Consider the following 9,037-nt stretch of genomic DNA (forward strand, 5'->3'; position numbering starts at 1 on the left):
AAAGAAATAGTAATAATAACAATTCTCTGGTCCTGTTTTTAAAGTTTATGTATCATTTTAGGCTTCCACTGCCTGTGCACTAGAAGTATACAAGTTAAGGCGACGTATTAGGATATATGTCAACTGAAACACTGACATGATAGTCACAGGAGGACGACACCTGATTAAAGTGACGTACATTGTAGGATTCAAGTCGAGTGGAAAAATCACAGCATTGAATCTTGATATATTGATAAATTCTGGGATCACAGAAGATCTGAGCCCCATCGTATCATTAGGTCTGATTCATTCTCTAAAAAAATATGATTGGGGTGCCTTATCTTTTGATGTCAAGCTATGCAAGATGAATCTCACCAGCTGGGGATGTGCAAGGATCTTATATTACCGAAGCTATAATAGAGCATGTAGTAAGTTTACTGTCGATGGAAGTGGACTCGGTCAGAAACAAAAATGTTCATACATTTGAAAGCCTCAACTTATTTTATGATAATATTATAGCAGAAGTAGGAGAATATACATTGCCTAGTATCGTGGATAAGTTGGCAGCGTCGTCAAGTTTTTTTTCAAAGAAGCAAGATGTTAGAACAGTTTAACCAAAAAAATGCACGGAAGAAAAGGGATATATCTTGAGTGCCAATTATGTTTGAAGTTATGCAACGGGCGACCCCAGGAAAAGTTAGTATTCTATAAGATAGATCGATTGTTGTAGAGGTCGGAGAGATTGAAGTTGTCCAAGGGCTATGGACAAACGTTAGACAGATGACTACCTATGCTCTTGGTTTTATTTAAAGTAGTTGGGCCAAAGACCTTCTGAAGAAAGTACGAGTCATACAAGCAGACACTTTAAGTGTAGTTCAAGGTAGGCTAACATCAGGAAGCACTACATTGGAATCTAGATGTGAAGTTGTTAGACTTTTCTGTAATATCATGGTTGAAAGAATGACCCCTTTAAAGAAACAGTTGCAAGAACAAAATGGCTATGTTGATTGGCTAGGTTTGTCTACCTTTATTTTTTTAGACATTTCAACTCTGCAAGTCATGGGGTCAATCTCTATAAAGTTTTTGTCTTTAATTCAATTTGAAGACTACAATAAAGTGATTCACTTAAAAGAAGGTATTGAATGTATGTAGCTTGGGTTGATAAGTGACTAATCATATACATGTACCTGAGAAATAATTTGTTCACTTACACCAATTAACCAATCTTTCTCGTATGTTAAACATTTGATTTTGCAGTTCTCTCCCACCCATACCCCTTCTTTTACAGGCATAAATACAATCAGTAATCTTAGCAACAAATTCTTACTATGTACCGGAATATAGTTCCAGGAGTTATTTGAACTTTGGCGCTGGTGTCAGTAAGGTAAACTTGTTGCTTATGTGGATTTTCTAATACCATCATCCATGTCTTGGTAACGTTCCCAGATTTAACCTTTTATTTTAAAGAGCATTCCCATTCTTAGTGATTTCGTGATCCTTTATTCCAATTCCAAGAGCTCGAATGGAATCAATATATCAGAATCGAGCCCTCTTACTGAGAATGGGCATATATTATGTTAGGTGTGGAGCTTGATTAATATGTGATGTACTGATTATATATTAATGTTCACGCGGTTCTCTGTGTAACTTTAGGCACTGTAGCACTGTAACTTTTATTCTTATTTTTCTCTGTATAACTATAGATACTCTGAATCATTAATATAAATAGCCCGTCCACCGTGGAGTTTACCCACGGTTTTCCCACAAAATTATTTCTCTCTCTCCTTACATACTCTCTCTCATCATTATTCATCCTCCTCACTGATCTATAGTGTGTGTAGAAGGAAATTAATTCTAACAACTGGTATTAGAGCTTAGGAGATTCACATGATCACTGAAGATGGAAGGATCGAAGCTTGGAATCTATAAGTTTGATGGATCCAATTTCAATTTTTGGAAGATGCAGATCGAAGACTATCTGTACCAGAAAGATCTTCACGAACCCTGGAGCGGGGTAAAGCCGGAGTCTATGAAGGAGGAGGAATGGAAGCTCAAGGATCGACAAGCTCTAGGGCTGATCCAGTTGACTTTGTCAAGAAATATGGCATTCAACATTGTCAATGAAAAGATCATGTTAGATATGTTGAAGGCGCTATCAAATATATACGAAAAACCATCTGCGATGAATAAGGCATATTTGATGCGTAGATTGTTCAATTTACAAATGTCTGAGAATGGATCTGTTGCTGATCATATAAATAAGTTTAATATTATTGTTAGTCAACTATGTTCTGTGGATATTAATTTTGAAGATGAAATTCAAGCATTGATTTTGATGTAATCTCTGCTCGAGTTTTGGGATACTATTGTTGCTGTGATTAGTAGTTCCCGTAGATCTGAGAAGCTGAAGTTTGATGAAATTTGAGATGTTGTTCTTAGTGAAATCATTTGCAAACGAGAAATTATGGAGTCATCCAGTAGTTCTCCCAGCGTTGACTGCAGGGGGAGAGAGCAATTGAAGGGCCAGAATACACATGGCAGATCAAAATTAAAGAATCATGGAAAATCTCTAAAACCCAACATGACATGTTGGAATTATGGAGAGAGGACACTTTTGGACAGATTACAAGAAACCTAAGAAGAAAAACAATTAGAAATCTTGAGATGATAATGATTATGTTAATTCAGCAGAAGATATTGAGGCTGCTCTAATCCTTAGTATGGATAGCCCGGTTGAATACTGGATATGGTGCATCTTTTCATTCATCTCCAAGCAAGGAATTGTTCAAAATTTCAAGTCTAGATATTTTGGAAAGGTGTATCTTGTTGACAACAAGTCGTGGGCAATTGAAGGAAAAAGGGATGTCTGCATAAAATATCCAGCTGGAAATCAATGGACATTGGAGAATATCAGATATGTTCTTGATCTCAAGAAGAATATAATCTCTATTATTTAGTTGGATAGCACAGGCTACACAACATTGTTTGGGAAAGGTTCGTGGAAGGTTGTGAAAGGTGCTATGGTTGTAGCGCGTGGCACAAAAATTGGAACTTTGTACACCACTGTAGGGTGTATAAACATGGCTTTTGTTGCTGAGGGTGCTTCCAATTTATGTCTATGGCACAACAGACTTAGACAAATAAGTGCCAAAGAAATAAAGATGTTGGCTGCAAAAGGAGCTTTAGAGGGGGTGAAATCTGTTGATATGGGTCTTTGTGAGAGCTATGTTATGGGCAAATAGAAATGAGTAAGCTTCACGAAGACTGTGAGAGAGACAAAGAAAGTACGATTGGAAATGGTCCATACATATGGGGACCATCTCCTGTTTCATCACTTGGTGGATCCAGATTCTATGTCACCTTCATTAATGATTTCAGAAGAAAGGTATGGGTTTACTTCTTGAAACACAAGTTAGATGTGTTTGCTACATTCAAGAGGTGTAAAGCTAAAGTTGTAAATTAGACTGGTTTGAAAATCAAATGCCTGAGGTTTGACAATGGAGGAGAATATGATAAGTCAGAGTTCAAATAATTTTGTGCAGCTGAGGGAATTAGATTGATAAGGATAGTTCTCGAGAAGACAAGGCAAAGTGGAGTTACTGAAAGGATGAACAAAATATTGAATGAGCGTGCACGGAGCATGAGAATACACTGTGGGCTGCCTAAGTCATTTTGGGAAGATTCTGTGAGTACATATGCATACTTGATCAATAGGGGTCCATCAGTTCCTCTGGGGTTCAAGATTTTAGAAGATGTATGGACAGGAAAAGAACTCAAGTATTCATATTTGAGAACTTTTGGTTGCACTATTTATGTTCATGTTGATCCAGAAAAGAGAGATACGCTTGATTCTACAAGTATAAACTACTACTTTATAGGTTATAGTTCTGACGTATTTGGCTACAGGTTTTGGGTTGATAGGAACAAAAAGATCCTAAGACATTGTGATGTGACATTTGATGAAAATGTCCTGTATAAGGACAGAGAGCAAAAAGTTCAAGAGACTACAAAGCAAGTGAGAGTTGAGCTTGAGTTGATGAAGAGTGCACCCAAAGATGTTACAGAAGAAACTCAACAAACTTCAGAGACTGTCGTTAAAGAACTAGAGGTAGAGCAAGTGACACCTGAACAGGTTTGGAGGAGATCATCCAGGACCATTAGAGCACCAAATAGGTATTCACCATTATTAAATTATCTGTTGCTGACTGACGAAGGGGAACCAGAGTCTGTTGTTGAGGCACTACAGGTGGAGGATTCAATCAAGTAGGAGAAAGCCATGGATGATAAGATGAGCTCACTTGAGAAGAATAACACTTGGATGTTGACTCAGTTACCTTTAGGAAAGAGAGATTTGTTGAACAAGTGGGTGTTCAGAATCAAGGCAGAACTACATGGAAAAAGAAGGTTCAAGGATCGCTTAGTAGTTAAAGGATATTCACAAAGAAAATGTATTGATTATGATTAAATATTTTCTCCTATTGTGAAATTGACTACTATCAAATTTTATTGAGTATTATTGCATCGGAGAATTTTCATCTTGGGCAAATAGATGTAAAAACTGTGTTTTTTCATGGAGAATTAGATAACGAAATCTATATGCTGCAACCAGAGAGGTTTGTAGTTCCAGGCAAGGAAAACATGGTGTGCAAGCTTAACATGATCTTGTATGGGCAAAAGCAAGCACCTAGATAGTGGTACAATAAGTTTGAATCCTTTATGTGCAAGAGTGACTTTCACAGGAGTGAAAAGGATCTATGTTGCTACTTAAAGAAATACACTAATAGATGATATGTTGATTGCAGGATCCAGTATGAAGGAGATAAACTATTGAAGGAAAGTTTTTCTTCTGAGTTTTAGATAAAAGACTTAGGTGCAGCGAAGCAGATTCTTGGGATGAGGATTTCTCGGGATAGGTCTGCTGGCACTTTGAATATATCCCAAAAGAAGTACATTGAGAAGGTGCTAGCCAGATTCAGATTTAATGATGCTAAACCCAGGAATACTCTATTGGAAAATCATATAAAATTGTCAAAGGAGTAGTCACCGAACACAGCTCAGGAGCGGAAGGACATGACATTTGTTCCATATGCTTCTGCAGTTGGGAGTCGGATGTATGCTATAGTATGCACTAAACCTGACATAACAGATGTAGTGGGAGTTGTTAGCAGGTACATGGAAAATCTCGGGAAGGAGCATTGGAATCTGTGAAGTGGTTTCTTAGATATCTGAGAGGTACATCTTATACTTCACTTTGTTTTGGCAATGGCAAGGTGATTTTGCAAGGTTTTGTTGATGATGATCTTTGTGGAGATGTGGACTTGAGAAAGAGCACATTCGGATACATTTACACGATAGGTGGTACAGAAGTGAGTTGGATGTTCAGACTTCAGAAGTGAGTTGCTCTTTCATCTACTGAGGTTGAGTATGGCAATAGCTGAAGAAGGAAAGGAGATGATATGATAGACAGATTATCTGGAAGAATCGGGCAAGAAGCAGTGTGAGAAGATTCTTCACAAACAGATAGCCAGAGTGCCATACAGTTGTTAAAGAACCCAGTCTATCATTCCAAGATGAAGCACGTTAGAAGACAATACCATTTCACTCGCAGGGCAGTGGAAGATGGTGATATGTGTTTGGAAAAGATAGAGGGTGCAAAGAATCCAGTAGACATGTCGAAAAAGTATGTTGATGTTGGTAAAATAAGGTTGTGCAAAACCTTAGTTAGTCTTCTATAGTTGTGTTTACATATTTTGCGTAGCAGAGAAGATATCGATGATGGAGGAACATTTTTTTTTTTTGAGAATGTAATTCTTGGATGACAGAATCAGTCTCCAAGTGGGAGAATTGTTAGGTGTGGAGCATGATTAATATGTGATGTACTGATTATATATTAATGTTCACCCAAATTTAGGCACCTTAGCACTGTAACTTTTATTCTCATTTTTCTCTATGTAACTATAAATACTCTGAATCATTAATATAAATAGCCCGTCTGCCGTGGAGTTTACCAACAGGTGTTAACACAAAATCATTTCTCTCTCTCTTCATGAACTCTCTCTCTCATCTTTCTTCTTCCTCCCCACAGATCTATAGTGTGTGTAGAAGCAAATCGATCCTAACATATTATGCATTGAACAGGACTCGAAGCACCACACTCCTAAGTACGAGATTTTGAGTCTCACATGTCTACCATTTCACTACCAAGATATCTTGAAAGTGAATCATATTATGATTATCAATTTTCTATATATATATATTCTGCAGAAACTTCATATGGCTAAGTAAAAGTAATACTCTTTTTACAGGTAGAGATAGATGTTCTGACCGGAGAGACTACCATTTTACAGTCGGATATTGTTTATGACTGTAGGCAGAGCTTGAATCCTGCTGTTGATATGGGACAAGTCCTTCCCTTTTTTGTACATTTAGGATTTTGTTGTTAGTGAGATGAATCATTTATTGGAGCTGGTCATTCAAATGTCAGAACTATCGAATTCTTGACCACATGACTGTTTTACATAGTTGCAGTTGCTTTTTTTTCTTTTCCTTGTAGATTGAAGGGGCTTTCGTACATGGAATTGGTTTATTCATGCACGAAGAATATATTACAAATGAAGATGGGTTAATTGTCTCAAATAGCACTTGGATGTACAAGATCCCGACTATCCCCAGAATTTCAATGTTCAAGTCTTAAACAGTGGACATCACAAAAAACGCGTTCTCTCATCCAAAAGTATAATTCTTTCTTCATTTACTTTCATTTCCCTTGTGTAATATAACTTTGCCAAGTTCTTTGCTTGGTCGTTTATAACCATGAGCATCATGAAAATTTCTTCGAACACATTCTTCACTAGGTTTAGCGGAAACCATTGAAAATCTGTTTCAAGTGATTCTTAAAGCACTAATGATATGAATCTTTCATTCTTACTTTGGATTGACATGGTATATGTATATTCACTCATACACAGGATCCAGAGTTCATCTACGAGTTCACAGGAAGGTAATAACTATCAATATATATATATATATATATTGAGAAACCCACTAGATATCTATAAATAGTTAAATAGTGAACTCAGTTATTGTTGTATACTAACTTGAGATCACTGTAGAAACACATAAACTTCAAATTTGAATTCTCTTTTGTTCATACATCCCATTGAATCTTAATGTAATTAATTTTTTACATCATCTGGTGAATCGCCACTACTTCTAGCAGCTTTAGTCCATTGTGCAACAAGAGCAGCCATTAAAGCAGCACGTGAACAACTCCAACTTTGGGGCAAGCTCGATAAATCTATTTCAGAATTCTCTTTGGAAGTCCCCGTCATATTACCCGTTGTGAAGACACACTGTGGCCTGGATTATGTGGGGAAGTTCTTAGAAACTTTGCTGGCCCATAAATCTAGCTGAAGCTGTTTCAAATGATACCGAACTATGTTGCTATGACTCTCCAAAGTGATATTGTACTCATGTCAGTCCTCTAAGAATAAAGGATTCCTACAAATTGGCTATTTAAATGTGGTTATGTACATCACTAAGAATGATGACTATCTGTATTCTGTGACCCTCCCCTTCAAGATGGAATATAGATGTTGATCATGCCTAGTTATAATGATAATCGACCGTGTTCTTTTAAACACCTTTGTGGGCAAATCAGCTAGTTGGTCTCTTGACTTCATGTAGATAGTGTAAATCATTATTTTCTAAATCTTCTCACGAATAAAATGAATGTCAACATTAATATGCTTGGTTTTTTTATTTATAACTAATTTGATGCAATATGAAGAGAGTGTGATTATTACACTAGAATTTTTGCTCAAGTATGATGCTTCAATTCAGTTTCAGTTAAATATGTATAGCCACACAATTTCATATGTAGATTGTGACTTAATTCTATTGAGATCCTTTAACTTCCACAATGTCAGTATACATGAGATGTAATGTAAACACAACAAATTCTACACCATATTTAATCCTCAACATAAACAACCATAATAAACTCCAAGCAATTTAAAATTAGAGTAGGCGCTGTGAAAAATTACCTAGTAAGCAATTCATCTACGGATAGTCAGCCAAAATCAATTCATCAACTTCAGCTGAGCATCATAAACATCATGCCAAGTCAAATATATTAAGAGTCATGCTCACGATGACAAAATTCATCAATCAAGAAGATTGTCATCATCTTTCTCATATATATCATGGTACTGGTACCTACATAAATGCTTGTCATTTCATATATACGGATTGACATTTCCATTTGCCCCTTAAGTAAGTCAATTAGTATACCAACACTTTATAAAGAGTCAAGAAAAGTATAAACTTTCTTTAATCGGAGCCCAAAAGGTCAAAGTACAGACTTTCCCTTCTGCAACACCTCCGAATATCCCCAATCTGGTCAAATACTTAATCTACATGAGTATATGTGTCCGTAGACACCCATATTTCTATGCTTTCATTCCAGGCTCAAAAAATAACTTTGGCCCCTTAGGTAAAATAATAGTTTTCTTTCAGAATTAGGTTACCCATAGCCCATATGTTGTTAAATGTGTTTCAGGATCTATTAGGAATGGGTAAAAGTCCTCAGTAGATTTATAGAATAGCAGTTTATTCCTTTAGTCATTATCCTAGTTATAGTTGCTCCTATTTCTAGGCATATATGTAGTCTTCTAGCAGTCCATTTTCTATTTAAGTTGTACTGCTTCTTTATTTATTTTAGATAGCTTGAAGTTCAATAAAACAATCATTCCAATTAAATTCATCTTAGTGCTTTAGTTAATAACATTGGTATTAGAGCCCTACTTCATAAGGCACTTGTGAGAGACTTGCGGTGTTTTTTTTTTTTGTGTTTATCAAAACCGTTGCTGCAAGACACTGTTGAATCAATGAAGAATGCAGGTTCTTTTTTTTCTATGGGTCCACATTCGACGGAGAAAACTACCAAGCCTTGGGAGTGAAAATGCAAGCTTATTTGGAGGTTTGTGATTTGTGGGAGGCTATCAAGGAAAACTACGAAGTGCTTCCTCTGTCGAGGAATCCAACTATGGCTTAGATT

General features: G+C 36.5%; 1 pseudogene; it reads left to right on the top strand.

Moving 5' to 3' along the window:
* Positions 1–7,392, top strand: part of LOC107848418 — a 114,931-nt pseudogene extending 107,539 nt beyond the window's left edge.
* Positions 7,393–9,037: the final 1,645 nt, after the last annotated feature.

This window comes from Capsicum annuum, chromosome 11 (genome assembly GCF_002878395.1).
Source record: "Capsicum annuum cultivar UCD-10X-F1 chromosome 11, UCD10Xv1.1, whole genome shotgun sequence".
Taxonomy (NCBI): Eukaryota; Viridiplantae; Streptophyta; class Magnoliopsida; order Solanales; family Solanaceae; genus Capsicum; species Capsicum annuum.